This window comes from Lithobates pipiens, unplaced genomic scaffold (genome assembly GCF_037356315.1).
Source record: "Lithobates pipiens isolate NorthernLeopardFrog02 unplaced genomic scaffold, aLitPip1_a1.2 Scaffold_22, whole genome shotgun sequence".
Lineage (NCBI taxonomy): Eukaryota > Metazoa > Chordata > Amphibia > Anura > Ranidae > Lithobates > Lithobates pipiens.
Window position 1 is genome coordinate 6625163 of NW_027507784.1, and position 9639 is coordinate 6634801.

At 38.2% G+C, this 9639-nt stretch overlaps 1 long non-coding RNA gene across 2 annotated transcripts; it reads left to right on the forward strand.

The window, feature by feature from the left end:
* Positions 1–1114: 1114 nt before the first annotated feature.
* LOC144000348 (uncharacterized) lies at positions 1115–7246 on the forward strand. 2 transcript variants are annotated; one of them, XR_013278219.1, is made up of 3 exons: positions 1115–1933; positions 2203–2294; positions 5582–7246. It is a non-coding gene; the product is annotated as an uncharacterized LOC144000348 (long non-coding RNA). The 2 variants fall into 2 exon arrangements; XR_013278220.1 differs by having other exon boundaries at positions 2208–2294.
* Positions 7247–9639: the final 2393 nt, after the last annotated feature.

The following is a 9639-nucleotide window of genomic DNA, read 5'->3' on the forward strand; positions in this document are numbered from 1 at the left end:
CTGCAAGCTGTGCTTCTCGCGCTCACTACTCCCACAAGATGCCACGCATCCATAGGAATGTATTAGGGGCGGCGAGTGGGTGGAGCGACATAGCTGGGCACTGACTCCCGCGACTGGGCTTCCTGTGTGTCAATGTCGCCGCTAACAGCAGAGAGATTGGCACAATATCGGCGCCACCGACGGTACAGTATGTGTGTGTTTTTCCTTCTGGGCTTTTTTCTCTTAATGTTGTGTTACTATTTTTAGATTTGTTGTCCTTGAAATAATACTATTAAAAATATGGCAAGGTAAAAAAAAAAAAAATGAAGGAAACCTCAGAAGCCATGTTTGTTCTTTTCTTTTTTTCCTTTTAATATACTATATATATTTATATACATATCTATATCTATATATATCTATATCTATATGTATATATATATATATATATATATATATATCTATCTATATCTATATATATATATATATATATATATATATATATATATATATTTTATCTATCTATCTATCTATCTATTTATATATATATATATATATATATGTATATATAGATATATAGAGATATACAGTATATGAAAAGAAAAAAAAAAGAAAAGAACAGAGGTTTCTTGAATTTTTTTCTTTTTTTTTACCTTGCCATATTTTTTAATAGTATTATTTCAAGGACAACAAATGTAAAAATAGTATATCTATATATATATATCTATATATATATATATATATATATATATATATATATATATATATATATATATATATAGATATATACATATATATATATATATATATATATATATATATATATATATATATATATATATATATATATATATATATATATATCTATCTATATATCTATCTATCTATCTATCTATCTATATATCTATATATCTATATATATATATATATATATATATATATATATATATATATATATGTGTGTGTGTATATAGATATATAGAGATATACAGTATATGAAAAGAAAAAAAAAAGAAAAGAACAGAGGTTTCTTGAATTTTTTCTTTTTTTTTACCTTGCCATATTTTTTAATAGTATTATTTCAAGGACAACAAATGTAAAAATAGTATATATGTGTGTATATATATATATATTTTTTTTTTCTACATAGCAAACAGCACCCATTATTGTTTTTTATTTTTTTTATATGATAAAATATATGATTTTCTTATGCACATTGTTATGATTAAACCTCTTTTGATTATGTAATTTATTTATTTGTTTCACACATCTCATACAAAGTCCCAAATTTCCCCTTTTCCTTAATGATAAGATATGCATAGACAATTCTTGGGTTTAAATTAAAGACATTTATAAAAAGACACCTTAATATCTGAGGACAGTTATCTTCATATTTTGTTTTATATATATATATATCTATATGACTATATAACTTTAAATCTCCGTTGAAGTTTGGCAGCACTGAATAGGAGCTCTTACTGAGAGTTTCTGGTGTTATATTTTTTCTTTATTTAAATTTTTATTGTTAATAAAACATTACTCAGCTTTATGATATACACATTTTTTTTTTGTGTGTTTGCACAGTAAGGGAGTTGATTTATTTATTCAGATTTCGCTTCACAAAACTTTTGAAATATCTGCTCATTGGATGCCCTATGAAGGAATTCTCCACCTCCTTACCGGCAGGTTGTGTGATATTAGCGCAGATTGATGTTCCTCAGTAATAGATTTGTATTCGTGTTGCTATTATTCCACGACAGATGAATGTTTTCCCAGATTGCTTTTTCTCTCATGACTAATCATTGGTTTAAGTTTAATAGTTCTTGGGGGGCGTGACCTGAGAATACGAAGGATAAATAACGCTCTGTGATTGGAGAGAATCGGCCTTCATCTACACCCCGGTCTAAGGAATAGACGTCTGTAGAGTGTACTTCATCCACACAAAGAATTACGGAGGGTAAGTTCTGATCTTGTTTTATAAGCTTGTAGATGGATTGTATTTTTGTCACATACCCGACCATGCAAACTCCGACATCTGTCCTCTAGATGGTAATTTTGTAGTAATAACTTCTACTGTACAATGATGACACGGGAAATGATTTGAAACAATTGTATTCAATGTAATAAAAATTAGCGTGGCTTTGGTTTTCTATAAAAAAAAATATATTATTATTTATTTTTTCATAAACTATTATTATTTATTTATTTATTTATTTATTTTTTAAGCACAGGGTTTAAAAGAAGATTGATGTCTTCTTGAGGAACGTCCCCCAGCCCTGGATTACTTGGTTCATATTTTTTAGTCTGGTGTTTCTCAGGTGAGAGCTCTGATAATTACATACAAAATGCATTTGAGACAAGTTGTCCCGTTACCTTTACAGTATTTATTAAATTCCAGTGATAATATAAGATTGGGAAGTAGAATTTTTATTTTTTTCTATAAGCCCTTGTACACACGGGTCGGACATTCCGACAACAAAATCCGTCGGATTTTGTCCGACGGATTTTGTCCGAAACTTGTGTTGCATACACACAGTAGGACAAAGTTGTCGGAAAATCCGATCGTTCGCAACGTGATGATGTTATTTTCGTTACGACAGGACTAGCTTTGGTCTAGGAATTTGATCTGAGCATGCGTGGCACTTTGTCCGATCGGAATTCTCTACAAACGATTGGACAAAGTCCGATCGGATCATGTTGTTGGAAAGTTTTACAGCCCAGCTCTAAAACTTTGTCAGTCGGATATTCCGACGGAATCAGTCCGATGCATACCACACACAGTCGGATTATCCAACAACACGGTCCGATCGGACATTTTCCGTTGGAATGTCCGACCGTGTGTACAAGGGCTTAGCCCTTGTACACACGGTCGGAGAATCCGTCGGAATGTGTCCTATCGGACCGTGTTGTCGGATAATCCGACTGTGTGTGGTCTGCATCGGACTGATTCCGTCGGAATATCCGTCGGACCCAATTTTCCAACTTGTTGGAAATATTTTCCCGACCAACTGGTCCGATCGAACATACTCCAATCATGTGTAGAGAATTCCGATCGGACAAAGTGCCACGCATGCTCAGATCAAATTCCTACACCAAAGCTATTGGCTACTAGCCTGAACGTAGTCCCGTCGTAACGAAATAACGTCATCACATCGGATTTTCCGACAACTTTGTCCGACCGTGTGTATACAACAGTTTCGAACACAATCCGTCTGACAAAATCCGTCGGACAAAATCCAACGGATTTGGTTGGCAGAATGTCTGACCGTGTGTACAAGGGCTTACACTTTTTTGGGAGTCGATCTTAAACTGGCAATTCCCCAAATACGAGTGTTTTTGTAGAGAATGACTGCATTCCATATGAAATCAGTTGACCTTCTTTAACCATGGACCACTGATGAGGTGACTCCTGATCCCCCCAATATTCATGTTCTGGACTTCTCACTGCCATGGCAGCCATAATTCTCATGTGCCGTATCAGGTCAGGAGAAGTTTCTCTCTACAATTATTATAGATGAGACAACCGATTCAGATATAAAATAATTTAACCAGTTGCCTACCGGGCACTTTCACCACTTTTAGTGCCCAGGCCAATTTTCAGCTTTCAGCGCTCTCACACTTTGAATGACAATTGCGCGGTCATGCTACATTGTTCTTATATGACATTTTTATCATTTTGTTTATACAAATAGAAATTTATTTTGGTGGTATTTATTCAACACTGGGTTTTAATTCTTTTGCAAAATAAACTAAAAAAGGCCTCAAAATGTTGAAAAAAAAATAGTTTTTCTTTGTTTCTGTTAAACAATTTTGCAAATATTTTTTTTTTTTCATAAATTTAGGCCAAATTGTATATTGCTACATTTCTTTGGTGAAAATAACCCAAATTACTGTTTAAAATTTAGTCTGTAGGAAAGTTATATAGTCCACCATCTATGGTATATACTGTATATCTGAAAATTGATTGCTCCTGATGTCCTGATGGCCGATCTCATTTCTTAAGTTTTGAAAATGTCAGGACAAGTACAAATACCCCCAAATGACCTGTTTTTGGAAAGTATACAGTCTGAGGTATATAGTAAGAGGCATGACAAGTTTTTTGAAGTTGTAATTTTTTTGTCACAATTTTTTGGAAAATGAAGAAATTATTTTTTTATTATTATTATTATTATTATTATTATTATTATTATTATTTATTTATTTATTATTATTATTATTTTTTATGCTAGCATAAGTGCACTACAGAGTCATCATATAACTGATCTGGTGGTGATCAGGGACACTGACTCGTGACAGTATGTAAAAAAAGAAATAAAAATAATAATAATTTTATTTAAACTTTTTTTTTTTATCAAATTTTTCCTTTTTTACGATTTTTTCACCAGAATGGGACCAGAGCAATACAGTGTTACCATAGTAACATCATACTACTCTGGAAGAGTGATCAGGACTTTTATTTTACACATTATGATTGTATGATTGTAAAAGCAACCATTTTTCTTGAAAAAAATTCATTCATTTAGTGCGTATTGTATTGATTACCTGTGATTGGCCACAGCTAATTACATGTTACAGATGGATTCTGATTGGCCCTGTCTGTACCATGTGATCACTGTGACCAATCACAGTTAGCAACGCAATTATACACAGTGAATGGCTTGAATCAAAGCCATCCATTGCTTACAATTTTCATGCGATGTGCTGTGATTGATCACAGTGATTACATGATACCAGCAGTGGGCCAATACACTGACCAGTTTTTGGCTGTGTCCGGTGGACAAAGCCAGTGACTGATTCCGCCCTACCGCCGCCCGTGGGAGGCACATTCTGAGAGGATGTCATATGCCGTCCACCCGCATATACAAAGGTCTGGCCCAGTCGTCATTTGACAATAGGCTGGGTGGCAAGTGGTTAACTAGGATCATGGCCATTTGTCATGGTTATGCAGTGATCTTCCTGTGTTTGCTTACCTCCCCTCATGTCTTCAGACTAAGAGGCCAGCCACTTCCACCTGGTGGTTTTTATAACCTCTCCTCTAAGCATGGCTCCACCTCAGGCCCTATCAGGGAGCCCTATATTAACCTGTGCACTGCAAGCCATCAGTGCTGATCAACCATTGTGTATTCCTTTGTGTGTTAGCTTCCTGTTACCTGCCGTGTGCTCTGCTACTGTTTTCCGTTACCGACCTTGGCTTTGTCCCTCACTATCCCTATCCTCCTGTTGCCTACTGTGGGTGTGAGCTGGGGGACCCTGGGGGTCGCGACCTGGAGCCAGTTGCAGCCAAGTCCATCCTCACCACCAGAGGCGCTGGTGAACACCTGCTGGCTCTTAGACTCCGCTCCCCAGGGAATCTTACGCTCTAACCCCGGTGGGACCTGTCCCCCATCTGCAGCAGTCAGCCGTAGGGTCCACGACCTTGCAGTGCACTCCTGATCCCTACGGTGTGCACCTGTCACCTCGCCTCAAGGTGACCTGACACCATTTGATGCAAATTTTGTAACTTTGCACCAAAATTTCCAAAAATGTCATGTAATATCTAAGCTAATTAGGTACATCACATTATTTTAAATGGGCTCATAATGTTTTATGTTTTTCTACTTTACAGATCGGCGAGTTTAGCGGTTCCTTCTTTGAATGAAAAGTCTACAGATAGCATCTAGGACATCCGGATTTTTCACTGTGTATATCGCTGGGTTTAATGTTGGAATCACCATACTATACGGGATATTGATAACACCCCTTCCATAATACAGGATGAGGACAGTATGTACAGGAATGGTGCTCACCCAATGAAAACCCCAACGGAGAACTTCAGAGCCTTATTTACAGATGTATCATGGCAGGAGAGAGCCAAAAGTGAAGAGATATGTGAGTGTGGTATGTACTGTGGAGATCACAATGCCATTAAACCAGGGTGTGAAGGCCAAGCTGACACAAACTTGTTGGCTCACGGGATGGGCAGAGCCAGCAGCCAGAGCGGACGGTGCTGTGAGAACCGAGCTCTGAAACAACGGTGGTGATACAGCTATTTACAACAGCAGGACACAGGCACAAAATAGCCTCAGAGAGAGCGCAAAGGAAGAAGAACCTGATGGTCATCATGGGCAAGTAAAAGGGCAGAGAGAGACCGAGAAGACTGACAGAATATTTCATCCCAGTTACAGGCATGGCGATCCAATATGGCGCCAGCTCAATGAGCCATGCACACTCATATACGGTTTCTGGTACAATCCTTTCCGATCTACAGGACAAAGGTAATTGCAGATCTCATCCCGTGTCTTAAAGACCTGTAAAGCAGAGAAAGAAGCTGGCAGAGGAGGTGGAGAAAGCTGAAGACATAAGACAGGGAAGGGAGCATATGGAGGATTCTTCAGAATAGGGAGAGTATTTGGATGTATTCCCTACTTCAGAGCAGCCTGTACTCGACATGCATTTGTCTCTTAGCCCTACAGCAAGACATGGCACCTTTCATGCCACCCACACAAAGAGATCCGGAGGACATAGGCAACAGAGTGGATTACATAGGAAATAAGATGGGAGATTTCACTCACACAATTAATTAGTGGATGCACACTTCGAACTAGAAGAGGAAATCTCTAAAGGTTAAAGTGGCAGACCAGAGAGGATAGATCTCACAGAAACAACATATGGTTCAAGGGGGGGATCTGTGAATCTGTTTATTCAGGAGATCTCATTCCTTTCCTTCAAAAGCTTATGATGGATATGCTCCCCTTGCTCATGCCTAATGATGTTATCATTGATAAAGATCATAGGCTTCCTAAACTGGCCCACTTTCCTAAAAAGGTTCCCGGAGATATTATCACAAGGATCCACTTCCATCATATCAAGGATCAATTGATGTGTTTCTCTAGGCAACAACCTACACTAAAGCCCCGTACACACGACCGGACTTTTCAACATCCAAAGTCTGACGGAATGATTCCGGCAGACCATTCGATCGTGTGTGTGGGCTGCAACGGACTTTTGATTCGCAAAAGTCTGACAGACTTTAGAAATGGAACATGCTTCAAATTTTTCCGCCAGAACTCTGCCGGACCCAGTTCCTACCGAAAAATTCGCTCGTGTGTATGCTATTCCGACGGACTAAAACCGACGCTAGGGCAGCTATTGGCTACTGGCTATGAACTTCCTTATTCGAGTCCAGTCGTACGTCATCACGTTCGAATCCGTCGGAGTTTGGTGTGATTGTGTGTGGCCAAGTCCGCTCATTCGAAAAGTCCGTCAGAACTCTGTCAGAACTCCGGCAGAACTCCGCCGGAACTCCTTCAGAACTCCGTCGAAAGTCTGTCAGACTTAATCCCTCAAAAAGTCTGGTCGTGTGTACGCGGCATAACAGATCCTTTTACGCTGGGATATCCCTGTATGCAGATCTGTCCCAACCAACCATGGTGGCAAACAACCTAATCCCTATCACAAAGATCTTGCAAAATCATAAAATAACATACAAATGGGGTATTTGGGCTAAACTGATGGTGGAATGGAATGAAGATTCTTGCTCTATATCCTCCCTGGAAAAGGGAATGAATCTACTCAAAAAGTTGGGCCTATTGCCCAATGATGGGCTAACTACTGCAGATGCACCATCACCAACCAGGAGCTTCATGGAATGGCCCAATGCTATTGGCTGAGGATAGACCTAGAGTTTCACTATGATGCGTCAGATGATGCTGAGCCTACTTTTCAGGAATATACATGTCTGGTGTCTCATATATCTACCTGGGTCCACCTTGAATGCACCCGTTGCTCGGCTTACCCTCCCCGTTTATTGACAGGGAGGTCCCTGTATTGAGGACATAACAAACGTTTTTGGTTGGCTGTAACTTAGTTTGTAGTTACAATCTTTCTTTTTTATTCATCCTGATAGTTTATTTTTTGAGGATGCTGAACCTACCGTATGAACCAAAATCTCTTTCTGCTATGGAATACTGTACACTGTATCATTGACTTGACCACTAGCCCAGCACCTGTTTTCTTCTCATGTCACTTAGATTGATGTCTTTCTGTGAGGCCCGAATAGCCTCTTCAAATGATGAGCTTTGTGGAAAACTGATATAGACTACCGCTGTGATGTCATATGCATTCAAGAGACAAACTTCACCAGCCTTAAAGCACCGAATATGATATATGGATATGATCTCCCTGTATAAATATATAAGGGGGGGTATTATCTCCATCTATAAATACATAAGGGGGATATGATCTCCCTGTATAAATATATAAGGGGGGGATATGATCTCCATGTATAAATACATAAGGGGGGATATGATCTCCATGTATAAATACATAAGGGGGGATATGATCTCCATGTATAAATACATAAGGGGGGAATATGATCTCCATGTATAAATACATAAGGGGGGATATGATCTCCATGTATAAATACATAAGGGGGGATGTGATCTCCATGTATAAATACATAAGGGGGGGATATGATCTCCATATATAAATACATAAGGGGGGATATGATCTCCATGTATAAATACATAAGGGGGGATATGATCTCCATGTATAAATACATAAGGGGGGGATATGATCTCCATATATAAATACATAAGGGGGGATATGATCTCCATGTATAAATACATAAGGGGGGATATGATCTCCATGTATAAATACATAAGGGGGGAATATGATCTCCATGTATAAATACATAAGGGGGGATATGATCTCCATGTATAAATACATAAGGGGGGATATGATCTCCATGTATAAATACATAAGGGGGGATATGATCACCATGTATAAATATATAAGGGGGGGATATGATCTCCATGTATAAATACATAAGGGGGGATATGCTCTCCATCGTTTCTTCATAGTAAGAGCTGTGAAAATGTGGAATAGACTCCCTGCAGAGGTGGTTTTGGCCAGATCAGTAGATTGTATTTAAAAAGTCCTGGATTATTTCTTAAATGTACAGAATATAACTGGGTGACATTTATAGGTAAAGTTGATCCAGGGAAAATCCGATTGCCTCTCGGGGGATCAGGAAGGAATTTTTTCCCCTGCTGGAGCAAATTGGATCATGGCTCTGCTGGGGTTTTTTGCCTTCCTCTGGATCAACTGTGGGTATAGGATTGGGTATATGGGATTGTATGATTTGTTTTTCCCCTTTATTGGTTTAATTTTATGGATTTTTTCAGCCTTTAATTATACTGTGCTTTTGATAGATAATTCGATTTTTTTTTTGTTGTCGCAGAAAGGTTTTTTTTTTGTTTTTTTTTTTACCAAAAATATCTACAAGAACACATACTGGCCTAAACTGATTTTTTGTTTGGAGATAATTAGTATAGCAAATATATAGTAAAAAATATTTTTTTTTTCAAAATTGTCTTACCTTTTTTGTTTATAGTGCAAATAATAAAAAACACATAGGTGATCAAATACCACCAAAAGAAAGCTCTATGCAGGGCTGGACTGGGACAGAAATTTGGCCCTGGACTTCATCCAGACCAGCCCACTTACATTTTGAGTGTCCCATGAGCACTCCCTTACATCAGAGTGTCCCATTACCAGCCCCCTTACATCAGAGTGTCCCATTACCAGCCCCCTTACATCAGAGTGTCCCATTACCAGCCCCCTTACGTCAGAGTGTCCCATTACCAGCCCCCTTACATCAGAGTGTCCCATTACCAGCCCCTT